Raw genomic sequence first — 24,249 nt, forward strand, 5'->3', positions numbered from 1 at the left:
TGGACATGGACAGGTCCTCTGAAATGATAACACAGAGGAACTTAAAGTTGCTGACTCTCTCCGCCTCTTATCCCTGATGAGCACTGGCTCACGGACTTCTGGTTTTCTCCTCCTCATGTCAATAATCAGATCTTTGCATATGCTGACATTGAGCGAGAGGTTGTTGTTGTGACACCATTCAGCCAGAGTCTCAATCTCCCTCCTATATGCCGATTTGTCACCAACTTTGATAGAGCTTACAACGGTGGTCTCATCAGCTAACTTAAATATGGCATTGGAGCTGTACTTCGCCTCACAGTTAAAAGTATACAGCGAACAGAGAAGGTGGCCAAGCACACAGCCTTGTGGTGGACCTGTGCTGATGGTGATTTTGGAGGAGATGTTGTTGCCAATCTGAACTGACTGAGGTCTGCAAGTGAGGAAATCGAGGAATGAAGCACACCCTGATGTATGCATCTTTGCTGTCCAGATGTTGCAGAGCTAGGTGAAGAGCCAAAGAAATGGCATTTGATGTTGACCTTTTGTGACGGTAGGCAAATTGGAGGGGATCAAAGTCACTCCCCAGGCAGGAGTTGATACGTTTGATCATCAGCCTCTCAAAGCACTTCCTCATAGTGGACATGAGTGCTGCTGGACAATAGTCACTGAGACAGGTGAGTACCTCAGACTGTCAAAGCGAGAGGTTTTCAGTATCAGTGAGCACACCAGCCAATTGAATAACACAGGTCTTCAGTACTTAGCCAGAGCTTTCTTTAAACAAAAAAACAGCATTTTCAAAGAGAAATTATTCACTGTGCTAACACTGCACCGACAAATATGCAACATCCTGGACTGACAATTTAAATTATTGAACGGTGGTTCTCTATTGCAGAATATTAAGATAATTATACAATGTGACTGTATAATGGAAGATTTTCAAATTAAAATGTGAACAATGGCATCTGGAATCTTTTAAAGTTAAATTTATTAAATAAAATATAAGAATCCTTAAGAAAAATAAGTATTTTATTTAGTGAATCAGAAGATGTGACCTCAGGAGAAAATGTACGATAACATCAAGCTATTAAGCAAAACCTAAGGGATGAACTTATATGATTTGCTTAAAGAGAGATGAAAATTTCAGGTAGGTTTCAGCTAAAAATCAAATCTTCTAACATAGTAACATATGTGCTTGAAGAACATGTAAGTTAGGTCAAAGGAGACACTAACAGCCTGGAATCAATTAATCTTCAAAGTACATGGCGACTCAAAACCTGGACTAAAAGTCTACGGTGCAAATAATTAATGCATATCTGTTTCATGCATAACTTTTATCTGAACAAGGAATTCCTTTAGAGCATTTTTACAATGTTTAAGATGATCATACACCAATGTCCTTTTTAAACTTCTTCTTTTGTAGAATATTTATTTCATAGATAATCAACCATAACATACTTGAAAATCCAAATTGTAATCTGTTTTTCCCTCTGCACTATGTGAACATAAGGAAATGACGGTGTCATTTTTCGGCCTTACGAAAAATAAAATGATCTTCTAGCATATTTTTTGAACTGGTGTAATAGCAGAAAATGCAAGGTTGTGGGGAAAGGTCAGGGCACTGGGAATAGTCGAATAATTTTACCAAAGCATGGACAACAACAGAATGGGCCGAATCTGTGTTGTTAGCTTTGTCAGTAAGAGGTATTTGAAAATATTCTACAGCAAGGATAATTCCACTTTCTGATTCTTTTAAACAGATACTTTTAAACTTCAAATTCATATTCAATGACATCTTGACTAAGGCTGGCTATAAAATGGAGTTTGATTACACAACTTTTTAATGTATTCCTGTATGGACTCAGTTAATATTTTATGTGAACCAGTTTCTGAGTGTGACAGTTCAAATATTTGCTAACAACAATACTTAAATTGTTTTAACTTTTAAACAAATTATTCTTTTAAGTTGGTATCTTGACGGGTACACATGATTTGAAGCAGTTTTAAAAAGTAGCCTTCTAAGGCAATTAATGAGGGAGAACTAATGCTGATGTTTCTTGAGATAACCAACTCCTGTGTAGGAATATACAGTGACATGTAAAAGTTTGGGCACCCTGGTCAAAATTTCTGTTAATGTGAATAGTTAAGTGAGTAGAAGATGAACTGATCTCCAAAAGCCGTAAAGTTAAAGATGAAACATTCTTTTCAAAATTTTAAGCAAGATTAGTGTATTATCTTTGTTTTGTACAATTTTAGAGTGAAAAAACAGAAAGGAGCACCATGCAAAAGTTTGGGCATCCCAAGAGATTTGAGCTCTCAGATAACTTTTACCAAGGTCTCAGACCTTAATTAGCTTGTTAGGGCTATGGCTTGTTCACAGTCATCGTTAGGAAAGGCCAGGTAATGCAAATTTCAAAGCTTTCTAAATACCCTGACTCCTCAAACCTTGTCCCAACAATCAGCAGCCATGGACTCCTCTAAACAGCTGCCTAGCACTCTGAAAATTAAAATAAATGATGCCCACAAAGCAGTAGAAGGGTATAAGTGTCATGGTTCCATCTGGCAATTCCCCATGTTGCTATTACCTCCTTAATTGGGCCTTAATCTCCTTGTCTAATTTTCAATCATTCCCAGTTCCACTAATTACAGGACACCTGGTTCCCATTAGCGAACATAGGATAAAACTCGGGCGTCACAGCCATGCTTTGCCAGTTCGTTGGTTGATTCTAGTGTGAGAAAACCTCATTTCCTGATTCCTTAGGATTGTCAGTTCTAAGCTCCGCATCATTTCCTGGATACTCTCTGTAACCTTGTCTCCATGTAAAGACTCTCCTGGATTCTGACTACCTGTTTGCAATGGTGCTAACGCCTTATGACTCTGCCTCCACACCTGCATCCTGCACTTGGGTTTATCCTCAGCCTCGTCCTTGCAACAGAACAGACTGGCCAAGACTGAACCCAGTGGACATGGACCCCGTGAAACAGGCCCTCGCCAGCCTACTGGGTGCCCACAACCAGCTGCTCAGAGAGGTCATGGAAAACCTTCGTGTGCTGCCCACGAATATGAGGAAGGTCAGTGAGCAGGTTGACCTTATCTGGTTCCCTTACTCCGTCCCTTCCAAGAACCCCGACTGACCAAACCTCACAGCCTGGGATGGCTACACCTCTTGTGTCAGCAACACAATCCCCTCAAAGCCATACGTTGCTTAGTGACGTGGCAGCAGTGGCCCGGAGAGTCGAGCACTGAGTTTTCTGGGCCCTACAGACACTTGTGCGGGCCTGCGATTGCCGGGGGCCAGGTCAGTATATGTGCGCCAGTAGCTGCTGGAACACACCGATCTTGCCTTACATTCAGCGATTGAGCTGGCCAACACGCTGGAGGCCGCTCTGCACAACTCTGACGCTCTCCAGGCACGTGATATCCCAACAGCCTTGTGGACATCGCAGACCCCGCAACCCACCGGCGAATCGACCACGGCTGCTGCCAGTCACGAGTCCATGAAGTGTTACTTCTACGGACTCTAGAAGCACCCCCGGAAACGCTGCTTGGCCTGAGAAGCTACCTGCTCTAGCTGCGGAAAGAAGTCCAAACCTCGAGCGGGATTGAGCAGCGCCACGTGCGAGGCATGGGGTTCGCCATCTTGGCCGTCGCCATCTTGCCTGCACGCCGCCACCATGTGCGAGACATTGGGGTGGCCATCTTGGTCGGCGCCAACTCGCACCGCCTATGACTCACGGGAGCTTACCAGGCACCCCACCGCGCCGGACCAAGACAGCAATTCAACTCTGGCCTCTGTGACCCTCGACCAAAGCGCTTCCCACCATCTCGCAAGGTCAATGATGGACATCTGGTGAAGGGGCTCAGGACAAGCTGCCTGTTTGACACAGGCAGCACGGAGAGTTTTATCCACCCGGACGGTGCAGCGTTGCGGACTCATGACACGGCCGGTAAGCCAGAGGGTTGCCATGGCTTCTGGGTCGCATTGCGGTGGACGAGACCATTCCCTTACAAGTGGAGAGTGACGCCTCCGACTTCGCTCTGGCTGCTACCCTCAACCAGGCGGGAAGACCGGTGGCGTTCTTCTCCCGTACCCTTCAAGGCCCTGAAATTTGGCACTCCGCGGTGGAGAAAGAAGCCCAGGCATAGTGGAAGCTATTAGGCACTGGAGGCACTATCTTGCTGGCAAAAAGTTCACCTTGCTGACTGACCAGCGCTCAGTTGCGTTCATGTTTAGCAACCAACAGTGGGGCAAAATCAACAATGATAAAATTTTGAGGTGGAGAATTGAACTCTCCACCTACAACTATGACATCATGTACAGGCCTGGAAAACTCAATGAGCCCCCCGATGCCCTATCCCAGGGAGCGTGTGCCAGCGCGCAGATCGACCGGCTATACGCCCTCCATGCAGATCTTTGCCACCCGGGGGTCACCCGGCTTTTCCACTTCGTGAAACCCCGGAACCTGCCTTACTCCCTTGAGGAGATCAGGACGATGACCAGGGACTGTCAAGTCTGCGCTGAGTGCAAACCGCATTTCTACTGACCTGAAGAGGCACAACTAATCAAGGCCACCCGCCCCTTTGAGCAACTGAGTGTCGACTTTAAGGGCCCCCTTCCCTCCACCGACCGCAATGTGTACTTTCTTAACATTATCGACGAGTACTCGCGGTTCCCCTTTGCCATCCCCTGCCCCGATACCAATACCACGTCAGTCATAAAAGCCCTGCACCAGCTCTTCACTCTGTTCAGATACCCATGCTATATCCACAGTGACAGAGGGCCCTCGTTTATGAGTGACGAGCTGCACCAATACCTGCTGGCTAGGGGTATTGCTACTAGTAGGACCACGAGCTATAATCCCCGGGGGAATGGACAGGTGGAGAAGGAGAATGCCACGGTGTAGAAGGCCACACTCTTAGCCCTCAGGTCAAGGGGACTGCCAGTCTCTCGTTGGCAGGAGATCCTTCCCGAGGCACTTCACTCCATCCGCTCCCTGTTATGCACGTCCACCAATGCCACCCCTCATGAGCAACTCTTTTCTTTTCCCAGGAAGTCAACCACTGGGACCACCCTACCAGCTTGGCTGACGTCCCCAGGGCCAGTGCTACTCCGGAAACATGTGAGGAGCAATAAATACTCCCCGATGGTCGAGAGGGTTCACCAACTTCATGCGAACCCCCAGTATGCCTATGTGGTCTTACCTGATGGCGGGAGGACATGGTCTCCATCTGCGACCTGGCACCCGCAGGAGCACCAGACCCCTACCCCGAATACTCCATGGTGACTATGAACCCCGTACCCACCAATGTATATACCCACGAGACACCGCGCACACCAAGCCCTACACAGACACCTCACGACCCTCCCATACCAGGCACGATGCACATGCACGAGTGATTACCGACACCTAACGTGCTGGCACCTCAAGTCAGGCCGGAGCCAGCAGAACCACTGTCACCAGTGCAATCACCACCGGTGCTATGTATATCGCAGAGACGGACTTGACCTGTAAATATACTTGTTTTAAATATTGTCAGTCACTTCACCCTGCGGGACTCTTTTTTAAAAAGTAGGGGTGAATGTGGTAAACCAGGTATATAGGTTGTAACTGGGTTACCTGTCTGGACATCCCTGGACACGCCCCTCTGCTGACTGCTCCTGTGGCTCCTCCCACAGACCCCTGAATAAAGGTGATTGTGTCACTGCTCCTCCCACAGTCCAGGACAGACATACAGCATGGACATGGTCTGTTTTACCGTTAATAAAAGGCTTTCAGTATTTACTCTACTTCCAGTCTTTTGGAGGAATTGATAGTGCATCAATACCTCTGACTCTGGGGTAGGAGCAGTCGTGTCCCAATGATCAAGTCCAGATGAAAAGCTTCAACCCTGTGCCTTTTCTCACCGACTGTGCCTGGCCGAGTGGAATTATGATGTAGGGAATTAGGAACTACTTACAGCCAAACTAGCATTGGAGGAGTGGAGGCACTAGCTGGAGGGGGCAGAACACCCATTTATTGTTTGGACTGATCAAAAGAACCTGGGATATATTCAGACTGCCAAACGTTTGAAACCCCCCCAAGCCCATTGGGCATTATTTTTTGGACGGTTCAAGTTTTCCCTCACATACCGTCCAGGGTTCAAGAACAGAAAGGTGTCCGTGCTCTCCCACCAATACAACTTCAAGGAGGATACTTCCAGCTCTGAGACTATCCTCCCTCTCTCCTGTGTGGTGGCAACCCTCACTTGGGAGATTGAGTCGAGAGTAAAGGAAGCCCAACGGGATGACCCTGACCCCGGCAATGGACCCGCCAATCACCTTTTTGTGCCTGATTCCATCAGATCTCAGGTTCTCCGGTGAGGTTTGCCTGCCACCCCGGGAGTGATTGGATACTGGCTCTCCTGAAAAGACACATTTGGTTTCCTTCCATGGAGGCGGTTACCCATTCCTATGTCTCTGCATGTTCCATCTGTGCCCGTGGAAAAGCATTCCATCAGCCACCTGCGGAATTACTTCATCTCCTACTTGTCCCTGGTCATCCTTGGTCACACATCGCCCTAGATTTCATTGCTGGTTTATAAATTTCACACGGAAACACCACGGTACTCACTATGGTAGACCATTTCTCCAAGACGGTGCACTTTGTAGCCCTCCCTGAACTCCAATCTGGTCAGGAAACCATAGACCTTCTCATTTGCCACGTCTTCCGCCTCCATGGAATCCAGGCGGATATTGTCTCCAATCGAAGTCCCCAATTCATCTCACCCCTCTCTTATACAAGACTTCCATCGGGAACATCCGGACAAGTCTGTAGGATTGCCTGGAGACTCTCATTGAGGGAAGGGTATTGTCATGGTCCCATCTGACAATTCCCCATCTTGCTTAATTAGGCATTAATCCCCTCGTCTGATTTCCAATCATTCCCAGTTCCACTAATTACAGCACACCTGGTTCCCATTAGTGAACATAGAATAAAACTCAGGCATCACAGCCATGCTTTGCCAGTTTGTTGGTTGACTCTAGTGTGAGTAATCCTTGTTTCCTGATTCCTTAGGATTGTCAGTTCTAAGCTCCGCATCATTTCCTGGATACTCTCTGTAACCTTGTCTCTGTGTAAAGACTCTCCTGGATACTGGTTCCCCGTTAGCGATGGTGCTAACGCCTCATGACTCTGCCTCTGCGCCTGTGTCCTGCACTTGGGTTTGTACTCAGCCTCGTCCTTGCAATGATAAGAATATAGCAAGGTGTTTTCAGGAAGCCGTTTCCTCAGTTTGTAATGTAATTAAGAAATGGCAGTTAACAGGAATGGTGGAGGTCAAGTTGAGGTCTGAAAGACCAAGAAAACTTTCTGAGAGAACTGTTCATAGGATTGCTAGAAAGGCAAATCAAACCCCTGTTTGACTGCAAAAGACCTTCAGGAAGATTTAGCAGACTCTGGAATGGTGGTGCACTGTTCTACTGTGTAGTGACACCTGCACAAATATGACCTTCATGGAAGAGTCGTCAGAAGAAAACCTTTCCTGCATCCTCACCAGAAAATTCTGCATCAGAAGTTTGCAAAGGAACATCTAAACAAGCCTGATGCACTTTGGACACAAGTCCTGTGGACTGATGAAGTTAAAATAGAACCTTTTGGCCGCAATGAGCAAAGGTATGTTTGGAGAAAAAAGGGTGCAGAATTTCATGAAAAGAACACCTCTCCAACTGTTAAGCACAGGGGTGGATCAATCATGCTTTGGGGTTGTGTTGCAGCCAGTGGCACAGGGAACATTTCACTGGCAGAGGGAAGAATGAATTCAATTAAATACCAGCAAATTCTGGAAGCAAACATCACATCATCTGTAAATAAAGCTGAAGATGAAAAGAGGATGACTTCTACAACTGGATAATATCCTAAACACACCTCAAAATCCACAATGGACTATCTCTAGAGGTGCAAGCTGAAGGTTTTGCCATGGCCCTCATAGTCCCCTGAACTAAACATCATCGAAAATCTGTGGATAGACCTCAAAAGATCAGTGCATGCAAGATGGCCCAAGAATCTCACAGAACTAGAAGCCTTTTGCAAGGAAGGATTGGCGAAAATCCCCCAAACAAGAATTGAAAGACTCTTAGCTGGCTGCAGAAAGCATTTACAAGCCGTGATACATGCCAAAGGGAGTGTTACTAAGTACTGAACATGCAGGGTGCCCAAACTTTTGCTTCAGGCCCTTTTCCTTTTTTGTTATTTTGAAACGGTAAAAGATGGAAATAAAAAAGTACTCCTGCTTAAAATATTAAAGAAATGTGTCATCTTTAACTTTATGCCTTTTGGAAATCAGATCATCTTTTACTCACTTGGCTATTCACAGTAACAGAAATTTTGACCAGGGGTGCCCAAATTTTTGCAAGTCACTGTAGCATTATATATACTTTTAGCCATAAAAACTTCAGTATGTTAGTAAATTTCTCATAGCAAGCAAAAGAAATTACACAGTTGAATTAGTACATGTAGTCTGGTTACTGCCTGCACAATGTCATTACTTCTGTAATCCTTGGGTCTTCTTTAATATCTTTAATATCTTAAAGCCAATATTGATTGTCCATCCCTAATTCTATTAAGAAAGTAGGGATGAGATTCTTGATAATAGTGGATTATGAGTCTATTTCAGAGGGCATTTAAGATACTACTGCTATGTATCTGGAGGCACAAAAATACAGGGAGATCGAAAGATGATGCAGTCAATCTATAGAGGACTGAACCATCTCTACATCTTCCTGTCTTTCTTTCAGCTTCTGGTCAATTTTCTATCTTAGATTTATTTAGTTGATTGAATTTAACTTCCTAACTGCTGATTGGAATTTAGTTGTGAGCACTTCCATTCTGCTACTAAAGCTGTTAGTTGTAAAAAAAAATGGAAGCAATAGATCTTTGAATGTTGAAAGTTCTTTTGGGATTATTAAACAAATGTATTCTCAACAATAAAAAAACACTGATACTGGAGCTGCTCTTTTGAACTCCAAGAATATGCAAATATCGTGTAGGTTTCAGAAAAACATTGATTTTTCTGTGTAGCTAGAATCTTATGACTGATTCACTTGCTTTGCAGTTTATTTTTCCTAAGATTATAATAGAAATGTAATATGATCAAAGATTTAAAACATCCCTACAGAAATGGAAATCTGAAATAGAAACAGAAAATGCTGAAAACACTCATCAGGTCAAGCAACATCTCTGGAGAGCAAAACAGAATTAACTTTTCAGGATAACGAGCTTTTATATGAATTGACAATATCCATTAAATGCTTCTCTTTCCATAAATGCTGCCTGATCTGCTGAAAATTGTTGGCAATTTTTGTTTCTTTTATATTTTGAATATATCTTTTCATCTGTGTAGGTTTACAGAATTAGCCTTGTCTTTCTGTTTAGATGTGATGCTTTCTGGCCATCTAGGTTCATCAGCATATTGCTGCACTGAGTGCCATATTTCTGTCAGTCACTTTCAGGACAACAAGAACTTATCAACTTCCGCTTTAAATATACACAATGACTTGGCCTCCACTGCCGTCTGTAGCAAGCATAAGAATGGGTTTGAGTGGGAAAATAAATCAGCCGTGACCAAATGACAGAGGTAACTTGATGGGTTGAATGGTCTAATTTGCTACTATGTCTTACGATTTCAAAGTGATTATTGGTTTTGTTAATCAGTTTCTTTTTCATCAAGAATTGTGAAAATTTCCTGCGTCTTGCATTTAGTACTTGCTTCCATTGTATAGTGAGAAATATTATAAAGTTTAAATTTGAGCACTTTCTTTTGGTTTTGTACTTTCATTTTGATTGCTTAAATTTAATTTATGCAAACCCCTGTCCTGAGGACTGTACATGTTTTGAGATGGTAGAGATTTCCCTCCATGATGGCAATAGTCTTTGCCTTTAAAATTATGCTCCTGTGATTTGGAAAAACCTGCTTTACAGTTAGACTCCGGTGCGCACTGTTTCATGGAGCAGTCTGTCTTACATGTTTTATGCTTCTTCACATTTTAATTGGCTGTTTGCACTTCTTGAGTAATTTTTCAGTGTATTTTCAAAGTTAGGCTCACCTCTGATAACAAACACCTCAAAATTCAGTAATCATTGACTTCACACAATAACTTGTCTTTAGTATTTCAGCAAGTCTGTTACCATATTCCCAATCTTGTGAAGGATTCCCTAATTCAGCTATAAACTCAGTCACTGTCTTCTTAGATCTTTTTACTTGTGATCCAAGTCCCACTCAGCTTTGAATTAATGGAATTCTTCAACAAGTTGACAATGCCTTTTTTTTAATGAGAGTTTCTTCAGGCTTGACAAGTTTTAAACTATGTGCAGAGCTTCCCACCACACTAAATTAGGGTAGACCTGTTTATTTTCATCATTATTGTCACTTGCAGCAAAGAAACATGGTGTAACTTGCAACATCCCTCCTATGTGTGAATTTGAGAGTTAAATGTTGCGATCTAGATCATAATTTTTGTACAAAAGTTTGTTATTTTTTTAATTTCATGCACTTTCTTTTCTTTTAAAGAAAGAGTAATGTCATGTTCTGATGTTAAAAAGTTTCCAAAATCAGGAGCAATTTTTATCATTGCCAAAATAATACATCTTAACATGCCATAAGGTCGGAAGTTGAGTTTCATCCTATAGGAAGTTTATTTATCTTCAAGCCTACAGAATCCACATTTCTGCAAACCAAGAAATTGACCAAAAAAGATTCCAAAGATCAATACAGTGACACAAGATGTGCCCCTAAAAAGTATTACAATCTCTGACGGCTCGCAGAACGATTATCAAATATATGCATTCGATGTTACTGTGAGTTATATACATTAAGCAAATTGGAAAATATAATTATTTGTGTTGTTGTATTCATTGTTGTCGTGAAGCCCGTAAGTGTGAAACTGGCTGTTGAGATGTTCTGTTAGAACTTAGGTTGGACTCTGAATTGTATAAGTGGCTATAAAGAGAGAGGCCAGTATGGGAATGTGGTGGCAACTTAAAGGGAAAAAGAACTGAAAGCCCATGGTCAAATTGAACAGAAGTGTTCCATGATGAGGTATGTCCCACCTACACTTGGTTTCTCCATTTGGAGAAGATTATACCATGAGCACCAAATACCATAGACAAGATGCACAAGTGAATCACAGCTTCACTTGGAAAGACTGTTCAGGTCACTGGATGCAGGGAAAGGAAAAGGAGAAATTACCGATTTTTCATTTCCTAGTTGCGAAGGTACAATCAAATGGAATGAGCATTGATGTAGATGGAAAAGAGAATCAAAAATCAAAATGGGATCTTCCTTGATAATGATGAAAGGGATAGATGGCTCCAGTAATGGTGTCATATTAAAAGTGGCACACTTACAGAAAGTGGTATGAAGAAGGAACAGGATTAGGCTATCTTGCCTTTATATTTATTTCACCTTCAATAAAGATCATGGATAATCTATTGTGTCATTTTTCAATACTATACCCACATTCCTTGATTCCCTGAAGATCCAGATTATTTTGATTTATGTATTCAGTGACTATGCTTCTACATCCCTCCAGGATAAAGAATTCCAAAAGCTTCACTTCTCTGAGTGAAAAAAAATGTCTTCCTAGATCAGACCTAAAAGGCCTAACTTTTATTCTGAATTAGTGTCCATTGGTCAGAGACTTCTTGGTCAGTGGAAGTATCTTTCCTACATCCAGACTGCCAAATAGTGTACTTTAAGTTTTCTTTTAGAATTGTGAATGTTTTGTATTCAGTCCTTATAGAAAGCTTGATGAGATAAAGCACAGGGATAAGAGCTATGGGAGAGTGTGGAGAAGGAATAGATACTGAGCACAAACCTAGACTTGGAGATGGAATTGATGAAGTCAAAAAGAGAAAGAAAGAACAAAAACTGCTAGAGAAGCTCAGCAAGTCATGCATCATTTGTGGAAGGAAAGGTATTGTTGACATTTTGGGATAAAATCCGACATCAGTCCTTGGTGAAGGGCTTTGGCCTGAAACATTGGCAATTCTGAGAGTTTGAGACAGATTATGTGAAATTGAGAGTAAATTTGGTATTGACAGCAAACATTTGAGTTCTGTATGAAAACAGAAAATAACAGGAGTACAATCACTGTTGTACCAGAAAAAGAGATGGACAGGATATTCCCAAGTAGGATGAAACAAAGAGAAATGGTGCCTTGGACCAAAGTGAGCTCCCATAACAACACCTCAGACTTGGATGAAGTGAGTGGAGTCAGTTTGTCAGCGAGTTTCTTAAAGAAATAGTTTTACAGGACCAAAAGCTTTGTCAAAGAGATAGATTAAAAGGAGTTTAGGGACAGAATTCCAGTGCATACGGCCTTTGCAACTGAAGACACAACTGCCAATAATAGCATGATTAAATGAAGGGTGAATTCAGAGGCAAGGATTAGAAGACTGCAAATATATTAGAAGATTGTAGGGCTCGAAATGATCATGGCTATCGAGGGATTAAAAGACAAAAATGAAATTTTTAAATCCTAGCACAGATTACTTGGGTCAGGTTAGGTCAGCAAGTACATGAACAATGGGTCAATGTGTCACGGTTAGAGCTATTCCTTATCTGCAAATTAAAATAAGTTTGATTTTTAGCTGTTCCTAGATCTGGCAAAATGTTTGAACTAGAAACATTAACTATCTACTATAATAATGAGAGGAGGACCAGTCCTGGATGGTGAGTGTCCTTAATGATAGATGTGGTCTTGTTGAAGCATCGTCATTTGAAGATGTTCGTGTTAGTGGGGAGGGTAGTGCCCATGGTGGAGCTTAATGACTCTGCAGCCTCTTTTTATCCTGTGCATTGGAGCCTCCATAGCAGGCTGAGATGCAATCAGCCAGAATGCTCTGTAGAAATTTGTCAGGGTCTCTGGTGACCTATCAGATCTCCTCAAATTCCTAATGAATTATAGCTGCTGGTGTGCCTTCTTCATTACGGCATCAATAAATTGAGCCCAGGATGGAATCACTGAGATGTTGACACCCAAGCTGCTCATCCTTCCCACTGCTGATCCCTCGATGAGGACTGGTGTGTGTTCCCTCAACTTCCCCTTCATGAAGTTAATTCCTTGGTCTACTAACATTGAATGCAAAGTTGTGGTCTTGAGATGACTCAACCAGCCAATAAATTTCACTTCTGTATGCCTTCTTGTCACTATCCGAGATTCTACCATTGACACTTGTGTTATTGGTAAATTTATCGATGACGTCTGAGCTGTGCCTAGCCACACAGTCAGGAGTGTGAAGAGTAAAGCAGTCGGTGAAGCACACATCCTTGAGAATCAAAAAAACCTTTTGTGATTGTCAGCGAGGAGTAAATGTTACTTCTGATCCTCATTGTGATCTCCTAATGAGGAAGTCAAGTATCCAAATGCAAAGAGAGGCACAGACACCTAGGTGATTAACACTGAGGGGACAATGATGTAGGTATTGCTCTTGACCAGGAGCACAAAGGCCAAGTAAAGAGCTAGTGAGATTGCATCCACTGAAAACCTGTTGTGGCAGTAGGTATAATGTAGCAGGTCCAGGTCTTTTCTTTAGTCATTTGGATAATTTGACTGACTGACCTGCTGTCTTTAGAATGAGATATCTGATTAGGGCTAGAAATAGTCTACATGGTTCGGCATCTGCCTGGAATCAGTGATTGTGTGCAGTTTGTTGCGTGGTTGGAGTTGTGGATCATATACACGGTTTCATGTACCATCATATTCTTTGTGGGGATCTTGCCAAGTGACATTGTAATAACTACAATAGTGACTACAATTCAATTTTTATTAAAAGTGGTTTAGGATTCCTGCAGTTGTGTTTGTTTGTTCAATAATTCACTACGTACCAGGTCGTTGCTTAGTCAGTAATTGATACTACCCTTGGCCAACTTTTCCTACACTTCACCACAGTAGATGTGAGTGCCACTAGGTGATAGTCATTGAGGCAGCTCACCCAGCTCTTTACTTACACACACACACACCTTTTATATATAAGATTCTTTCATGTCAACTGAAAACAGATCTCCACATAGTGATTTAAATTAATTACTGATATAAAACACAAAATAATTGATTGCTTAAGTATTCACCTCCCCCTTTAATATGACACACCAAATCAACACTGATGTAGCCAGTTGCTTTTAGATGTCACTTAATTAGTTAAATGGAGATTTGTTTTTGGAGACCTGTGTGTAGTCAAGTTGGTGCAATTGATTGTAGTAAAAATACACCTGTATCTGGAAGGTTCAACTGCTTGTGAGTCAGTATCCTGGCAAAACTACACCATGAAGACAAAATAACTCTCCAAACAACTCCATGAAAAGGTTGTTGAAAAGCACAAGTCAAGAGATGGATAGAAGAAAATTTCCAAGTCACTGAATATCCCTTGGAGTACAGTGAAGTCAATCATCAAGAAATGGAAGGAATATGGCACAGCTGTAAATCTGCCTAGAGCAGGCCATCCTCAAAAATTAAGTGACCATGCAAGAAAGGGAGTAGTGAAGGAGACCACCAAGAGACCTATGATAACTCTGGAGGAGTTACAAGCTTCAGTGGCTGATGTGCATACAACAACTGTTGCCCAGGTACTTTGAGAGTCACAGCTTTATGGGAGAGTAGCAAAGAGAAAGCCACTGTTGAAAAAAACTCACATGAGATCTCAGTTAGAGGTTGACAGAAGGCATGTGGGAGACTCTGAAGTCAGCTGGAAGAAGGTTCTATGGTCTGATGAAACCAAAATTGAGCATTTCAGCCATCAGACTAAACGCTATGTTTGACATAAGCCAAACATTGCACATCATCAAGAATACACCATCCCTACCATGAGGCATGGTGGTGGCTGCATCATACCGTGGAGATGCTTCACTGCAGCAGACCCTGGAAGTCTTGTGAAGGTAGAGGGTAAAATGAATGCAGCAAAGTACAGGGAAATCCTAAAGGAAAACCTGATGCAGTCTGAAAAGAACTGTGACTTGGGTGAAGTTTTATTTTCCAGCAAGACAATGACCCCAAGCATAAAGCCAAAGCTACACAGGAATGGCTTAAAAACAACAAAGTTAATGTTCAGGAGAGGCCAAATCAGAGTCCAGACCTTAATCCAAATGTGAATTTGTGGCTGGACTTGTAAAGGACTGCTCATTCATGATCCATATGCAACATGACAGAGCTTGAGCAGTTTTGTGAAGAAGAATGGGGAAAAATTGTAGTGTTCAGATGTGCAAAGCCGATAGAGACCTATCCACACAGATTCAAGGCTGTAATTGCTGCCAAAGGTGCATCTACTAAATATGGACTTGAAGGGAGTGAATACTTTTGCAATCAATTACTTTGTTTTATATTTGTATTTAATTTAGATCACCTTGTAGAGATCTGTTTTCTTGTTGACACAAAAGTCTTTTTCTATTGAACAGTGTCAAAAACGCCAAATTAAATCCATTGTGATTCAATGTTGCGAAACAATAAAACATGAACATTTCCAAATGGGTGAATACTTTTTATTGTCACTGTTTATGAATATCTGTACATGTACTGTATATGTGTCAGGATGTATATTGTCATGCACTTAGGTAGAAGAAATAAAAGAGTAGACTGTTTTCTAAGCGGAGAGAAAATTTAAAAATTCGAGGTGTAAAGGGACTTGAGAACCCTCATGCAGTATTCCCTAAATGTTAACTTGCAGGTTGTGTCGGTGTAGCAGGATATAACTTGTTAAATTAAAATGAGATGAAATTGGTCCTTTTTTGGTCTGCTAATTCTAGAGGGTTTTGCTCATCTTTATGCATACGTTCAATTTCACTGACGTTCAACCACATAGGCTCTGGGTTCACATTGCATTGCTGCAGTGCTTATTCTGTAGACATAAAAATCATTGTGTAAAGATCACTAAATAAATGGCTTTTATTTAACTAACTGATTGGAGTCTTTACAATAACCTCAGTAATCAGGTAAAATAGTGCAGCAACATTTCCTCACTTTGTCAGAGACTTCCTGCTTGGCAAAGCCACCTTCCTGTTCTATAGTGGTTCTGTACAATTTCTGATGCTGTGTTGTTGAGAAAGGAAAGTGCCTCTGATTGTACAGCAATGTTTTGAATAATGCTCACATTGTGTTACAATAACTGTTACTATCTGAAGATATTAAATAACTTCAAATGATGTGATGTGATATGACGTAAGTTCAGAGCTAATGCAAGCCAGACTGAACCTGGTATTTTTCATTATATCCTAACCAGTAGATTTGAACGATAATAGAGCACTTATGAAGTAGAACTCAAATGCTGACTGTTTTACATTGGTACATTTTTAAAATAATACATAATGCATATTTATATCATTTCTATCTCCCAAATATATTTGTTGCTATTGGTCACATGACTGTTAGTGACAATATCCAGATTGAGAAGGTACACATATTTCATGGCTCAGTTTTACAAAAAAGGAAATTTTCCAGCTTCTGGAAGGACATTTCTCAATCTTAACTTAGGAAGATATATGCACCTAAGAGAGGAATCCTCTTACTTTTCTTAAAGATGAATAAAAAGTGAGTGCTTTGTTACTTTCTCCTTATTCTTTTCTTCCCTCTCCTCACAGTTAGATCTCTGTGGATGTGGTACATGCAAAGTTGTTCTGAAAAGCTCAAGAATTTTTCAAGTAATTCGGAGGATGTGATTGACAATGATTGCACTGTTACCCTGTACATACCTTTTTGGGATAATTGTGCTTTTCAGCATTAATAATATTTATAATTAGATAGACTGATGTTTGCTGTGATGCAGTTTGCAACAATCTTGTTTTTAAAACTTGAAGGTTGAAGTTCAAGTTTTAATTCTAAGTGAGGGGTGGAACACAATTACCACATGTGTTGCACTTGTTACGCCTGTGCCCCAACTCTGAGGGGCCGAAGGGTAGAAAGTAGCCCCCTCCCTTTTGAGAATCGCAAGATCGCTATTAATTCAGGTCAGGAGACCCAGGAAATGAGAGAGAGACGTTTGGAATGTGTCCTGGCCTCCGCGATACAAAGCCACGGATAACGGCCATTGTCTCTTGGAGACGGAATTGTGTATTGAGTACTTCATGGAAGCCCTCAGGGAATGATCTGAGGGGGTTGGTTGAGGGATTGCATCATCCCAACCTGATTGACATCTGAGACCCCGTGAGTCAGGATAAAAGAGGGTCTGGGGAACAACCCCTTTAGACGCACCAGGAGAAACGCTAGAAATGTTGTGACAGCATAATAGCGACAGCCGGTGGAAAGCCCACGTGCATCCTTTTCCATTTGCCTCGGAATTGGTGGGCCTCACCACGGAAGAACAGCTTTAGCTAAAAGGGGAAACCAGCCCCAACGACATTTCGAAGGATCGACATCATAAAAAGGAAAAACGGGCAAGTTCTAAAAAAAATCCGTCTCTCTCTCTCCAACCAAAAGCTGCAGCCTGAATGAACTTGAGTGACTTTTATATTCCCATCGGACAATACATTATCCCCTAGACAACGATAGAGCTATTTCTTATTGATTATTATTATACCCGCACTTTTAGATTTAGTATTGACAACGTATGTTATCTGTATGTTTGCATTGATATTATTTTTGTGTATTTTTATCAATAAATACTGTTAAAAATAGTACCATCAGACTTCAGCGGACCTCTCTATCTTTGCTGGTAAGTGACCCAGTTACGGGGTACGTAACACACTGTTTTTTGGAGGAGACGATTAGTGGGCCCTTGCCTGCACTCTTAGGAAGGAGTAAAAGATCCCGTGAGCTTTGTTCTTTCCAGCATTCCACCCAATTTATATCACAACTGGGTATAATGAAGAAAATTATTTAGTTATCTCCACAATGTTATTTGTGGGCATTTAATATGCTTAAGTTGACTGTCACAGTTTATACATTTCAAGTGACTGCTCTTGCTTCAATACGGTAATGATCACTCGCGTATGTTTATATTAGTTTGGAAATACAGCAGTTGAAGACACTAATAGTTTAGTCCAGGTAGGATTAATTGTTTTGGCTACTGAAATGCTGTAATTTAACTTTTATACTGGTATTATGTCCTTCATTTTGGAAAGGACTAATCTTCAGAGAACCTTTCACTGCAAAGCAACAGCATTGAACTATATGACTTCAAATTATTAATAATTTCTTGTGCAAAGAGTAATTGAAATAAACGCATGAATGAAGTTTAATAAGTCCTTGAAAACTAAGTGTAATTTTCATTGCAACCCTTAAATAGTGGTTTTGTCTTAGAGTAATTGAATGCTACAGCATAGAACCAAGCTCTTTAGCCCATATAGTTCATGAGGAACTACTTATCTGCCTAGTTCCATCATTCTGCACTTGGACCATAGCCCCCGTACCACCCCCATCCATGTACCTATCCAAATTTCTCTTAAATATTGAAATCAATCCCACATCTACCAATTTTACTGGTAATTCATTCACACACTCCCCACCCACTGTCTGTAGAAGTTCCCCTTCATGTTCCCCTTAAGCATTTCAGCTTTAACCCTTAACCTCTGACCTCTAGTTCTAGTTTCTCCCAACCTCAGTGGGGGGGAAAAAAACTACTTGTATTTTTCCTATCTTTACTCCTCATAGTTTTGAATCTTTGAATCAAATCTCCCCTCATTTGTCCAAGCTCCAGGCAATAAAATCTGAACCTATTCAACCTTTCCATACAAAACAGGTCCTCAATTCCTGGCAACATCCTTGTTAATTTTCTTTGCATTCTTTCAGTCTTATAGATATATTTCCTGTAGGTAGATGATCATCTCCACAGACAATACTCCAAATTGGGTTTCACCAAAGTCTTATACAACTTTAACATAACTTCCCAACTCCTGTATTCAATATTTTATCATCTTAGGACACTATTTTTGTTATGTTTCTTGGTGACTAATTTATCTGATGGATTTGAAGGCCTAGCACCAAGTGACAGATTTTATCACAACTTTCTCTTATCCCCTGCAGGACTCACAGAAAATGATAGAACTCAGCAGGTCAGGAAGCATTGTGGAGTTAATGTTTCAGGTCTGAATTCGTTTGTCAGTACTGGGATGAAATATCTCAGACCTGAAATACTAATACAGTTTTTACCTGACCTGTTGAGTATTTCCAACATTTTCCATCTTAACTTCAAATCTCCTGAAATTTTGAATATTCACTCTGTTGCTCACAACTGACTTATCTCTGCTTACGGAGAGTAGCAATCTGCTGAAGAATGATCAATACATAGTCCTGGGGTGCAGAGGTACTTGGGTGAGGTAAAACCTTCAAATCAGTCTGAGACTTCACAGAGGCACTAAGAGCTCATTTGGCTTCTTTCTGGACCTCTGTGGCAACTGTTGACTGAGAAAATAGCTACCTATTTTCTCAGATCTGTGCATATAAGATGCATAATGGAAGTGTTCCTTCAGAATGGGACTAATGCTCTCCTGCTTTACACAGCTTCCTGTAAGACAGATAATGGATTCTCTATCTTGTTCCTAGCATAAACCACTACCAGGTTCCTCGATATCATGCCCGGAAACTCCTCTATGTTCCTCATTATCATGCCTGGAACTCTCCAAGTACCTATGTGTATCTGCACTTGTTTTCTCATCAAAGCTACACAGACCTCAGAGTCCTGTAGTGCACTGTGTCCTTGTGGACCTTTTGTGAACCTATTCAACACAATCCCTATGCCTCGATCCTGATTTCTGCCAATAGTGCTAGATGTCTTCCCAATAGCCATTGTGGTGTCAAGCATTGATTCATCAGCATCCTCATTATCATTGAAATTTCTGTGTTTTTGGTTGAGATTATGATGGCTGGGGAAGAGATAGTCCATCTTCATTAGTTACAAGGTAAAATGCAAACAATAGATTAATATATGCCAATTAATGTTCATTCATTGGAAAAGTCAAAAGGTGATAGACTTGTTGGGAAGGGAAATATTAGTTATTTATTGGATAATTTAAAATAGTCTCTCGATAAAAATTCCCTTTTAAGTCTGTGTGTCCCTTTGGCCATTAAAATCACCAACGTCTCCTTGTGAAGTAGTGAGATTGATGGGCATCTCTCCCTCCCTGGTGACCTTCCCCCTGTTGCTTTCAATAGAAAGCAATGTTTCAATGTCAGGTGAGTGTGAATCAATCAGTGATGGATGTGAGTGTTGCAGAAGTTGCCTGAAATATCTCGTGATTTTTTTTTTTTATTGGCACTGCTGTATATTCTGGATGTTTGGAGGTCAGAATTTCTACTGCTTCCAGCCACCCACTGTGAAAGGCTTTTCTACACAGTCTCCTGGACTATTCCATCTTCTTCTTGACAAAGATTTTGTCAATATGGACCTCTAATCTCTCAGTTACTGCATTTTGGACTTAATGCCTCAAATTGATAAACTTTAGGCCTCAGCTTTTTACTTCTGATTAAAGGTTAGGTTTATTTCCCGGACTACTGACACTGTTGGCCACAAGTTTTAACAGTAATGTGTTGATATAAATTGATTCATATTGAATGGATATTCTGGAATCCGGTCAATAATTCTTCCAATGATATCAGTTAAGAAAGATATGAAATAAGTGGCTAATTCAATTTGCCTTATTCCTATTAGTGGGTTGGGAAGACAATTGCTTCCTATTGCACAGCCCTGGTGATCTAGTTGCTTGATACATTGCACAGAAGAATAAAATAGTGAAAAACAGGAAGATTCTTGATCAGTCAATGTCATTCAGACAGATTACTGGTATTTTTTGTTAGGAGACTGATCAATTACTGATGGAAATTCAGACAATCCCTTGTCCCCTCACTAAATCATAACACTCACATACTAAGATTTCCTTTCTCTTCTATAATGGCGATTCTTCAAAAACTCTGCATTTGCTTTACTGACAAATTTAGTCTATAATTCCTCCTGTGTTGAGCTGGTCTGATATCAGAATATATGAAAAGGAGTAGGCCATTCAGTCCTTCAATTTTCCTCAATGTGAACAAGTTGATCTGTCTCAGAGCTCATTTCTTCATGTGTGCCAATTCTTCAAAGCTCTCAATTTTTTGATGGTTCAGTGATGTATCTACTTCTTCCTTAAATACTTCCTGTGGCCTTGTCTTCACAACACTTTGGAGTAGGGCATTCCAGGGATTCACCACATTCTGCAAGATGGTCCTGTGCAACTCAGTTGTAAATGACCAGCTGCTTAACTTATAATTAAGCAACTTATTTGAGATTTTCCCACTAGAGGAAACATGTTTACATCTATGCTGGTATGCTCCCCCAGGGTACTATAGTTTTCAATAAAATCATCCTCCATTCTTCTAAACTCCAAAGAATATAAACATAATTTATTTCACCCATCATGATGAGGCAAACCCTCCCATCTCAGGAATTAGCTTTTTGAATCTCTTTTGGACTGCCTCTAATGTATATCCTTTCTTAAATAAAAGACCAAAACTCTACACTAGTATAACCTTAACAGTATTCTGTTGAATTGTCACAATGTTTCCTTATTTCTATGCTCCATCTTTTTTGTAAGATCCATTTACTTTGCAAACCATTTGTTGCAGCTCCCTGCTAATATGTGGATCATGCAAATGAACACCAACATCACTCTGTATTTTGTTTGCCTATCCTTTTTTTCCATTTATATAATAGCCTACCTTTAAGTTTCTTCTTACGGAAGTGCATAGCATTACTTGCATACTTCCATCCCCCCATACAAGAGTCCATTAAGTTTTCATCCAGTCACTCAATTATCCTGTAACAGAGCACAAGTATCCTTATCACAAGATGCCCTCCAACCTTTATGTCACTAAAGAACTTGGATACCTTAAACAAAGGCCAGAAACTGATCCTTGGGAACTTCACTAATTAATCTTTCCAGCCATAAATAGACTCATTTATTCTAACTTCATCTTCGAAGTGCTAACCAATTTTCAATCTACAGCATGCTAACAAATTTTCCCCAATATCACCAACTCTTATTTTGTGCACTAGCTTTTTATGCCTTCTGGAAACCATTCTTTCCCATTCCATGCCCCCAATCTTGGCTCCTATTTGAAACATAGCCTCTATTGAACTTGACTGGCTTTCTTGCAGTTTAGAAACAAAACAAGGAACTTTTAACTCCTCCATGATGGATTAGTGACTGATATGGTAGGAATTGTACATCAGTCTAATTTCTGTTAAACCCATAAGTTACTCCCTTGTTCTCCGAGTTCCCACATAAAGAATAGTCACAAGGGACATATTGTAGGATATGCAATGCCAGAGAGTCTGCATCTTCCTGACAGGAAGAAAAACAAAAGTCCTCAATGGAGGCCCGTGTTCAATTTCTCATGTGAATTGCAATTTCAAAATCCAATTTTCAATACCAACATTGCACTTCTCAAGACTATAACTCAATCCTAGCTCAATTTATAAGAGAAAGACAAATCAGGAGTACAGTAAGACATTATCTAAATGATTTTCAATACAACAGACTAAGATTTATATTGTTATTCTCTGAAGCAGAAATGACCATTGATTTGATGGTTTTAAAATTTTGGACACAGTTCAATCTAACTTCAAATAATGTATTATGATAAAACTGTGATATACAGTATATTTGGTTGAGTAACCTATTAGTCTCACAATTACACCAGACAATAATGTCTTATTTCATTTTGGCTCCTTAATTGTTGGGAAAATTTCAGTGCCTGATGATGTCTTTCATTTTGTAAGCATTTTAAAATTTTATACACAGAAACCTTAACTCTAAAATATTACATTTTTAATCATTCAGAAGGCTATAATGAATTAATAATAGTTCCACTTGTTGGCTTTCACCTGCACCCTCTGAAAAGCTCAGCAGGTCAAACAAAATCAAACATAATTCAGTGTACAGGTACATGGATGAGAAGTGTATGGAGGGATATGGTCCTGGTGCAGGTCAGTGGGACAAGGCAGAAAAATGGCTCAGCTCAGCCAAGAAGGGCCAAAAGGCCTGTTTCTGTGCTGTAATGTTCTATGGTTCTAGGACTAAAGCAGTTTGCATCATTCTCTGTGATTTCTGAAGGCTGTTTGGCAACAAAAAATCCAGTATGGCATCTGTTGTTGCATTATCTATCATACAATTAGGATGTGACTTCCCAAACCTGCTTGTGCTTCAAAATAGTATATCAATGGTGCTTTATGTTGATACCCCATTTTCTTGAGATTTACTTGACAAGATCGGTTTACTGATTATATATTTATTAAGATATAGTGCAGAAAAAGCCTTTCCAGTTTATCGAACCATGCAACCCTCAAGTTAATCTGAGCCTAATCACAGGTAAATTTATAACAACCTAAGCTACCAACTGGTATGTCTTTGGACTGTGGGAGGAAACAGGAACACCTGGAAGTAAACCATGCAGTCACGGGGAGAACGTACAAACTACTTACAGGCAGTGCTGGGAATTGAACTGGGTCACCTGTACTGTAAAGCGTTGTGCTAAGCACTATGCTACCATGCTGTCCTCTATTTACTTTGGGCACATTAACCCTTCCATTTCCTGAGGAACTCCAGCCTCTGTCCTTCTCAGGACTGAACTGTTTTAATAAGACACTGTCCCTTAAGATTTGCCTCAGGCAACATTTCCTTATTAGCACTAATTCTCAGTCAAATCGTGAGTTCCTTATTGCTTTTGACATACAAAGACTTATCGCAATAGGTATAAAGAAGGATAGTGGTGGTGCTTGGTGCTTGATCCATGGGATAAGCAAGAGAGTAAGGTATATTTCAGCAAGGCAGATATTTACTGGAGGCTTTGATAAAAGGTATCCAGGGGAAATTAGCATGGTGGTTGCTGATTCGAATAGAGACTGTAGGAGTTGAGGTCGGAGTCTCAACATAAATAATCAGAGGTTAGAAATTATTTCACAGTAAGATGTTTATGTGTTACATGCTTGAAATTTATGTTTCTCTATAAATAGGACCAATGTGACTAATTTGCACAGCATGCTAATAGCACATTAGTATTAAGGGCAGGAGTATGCCATCTGGCCCTTTGAACTGGCAACACGATTCATCAAGACTTTGGCTGAGTTTTTACCTCAACTCCATTTTCCTGTACTATCTCCGTAGTTTTAGATTTAATTCATATTAAGAAGCATATTGATCTCTGAATTGAATGACAGAGTCTCCATGGCCCCTGGTAGACTGAGCATGCAACGAATATATGAATGAGCTTAATAGATATGAGCACACTTAGTTATATACTAGCCCTGTATCTGCAAAGTGGAAATATTCCTGAACAC

Source organism: Hemitrygon akajei, chromosome 3 (assembly GCF_048418815.1).
Source record: "Hemitrygon akajei chromosome 3, sHemAka1.3, whole genome shotgun sequence".
Lineage (NCBI taxonomy): Eukaryota > Metazoa > Chordata > Chondrichthyes > Myliobatiformes > Dasyatidae > Hemitrygon > Hemitrygon akajei.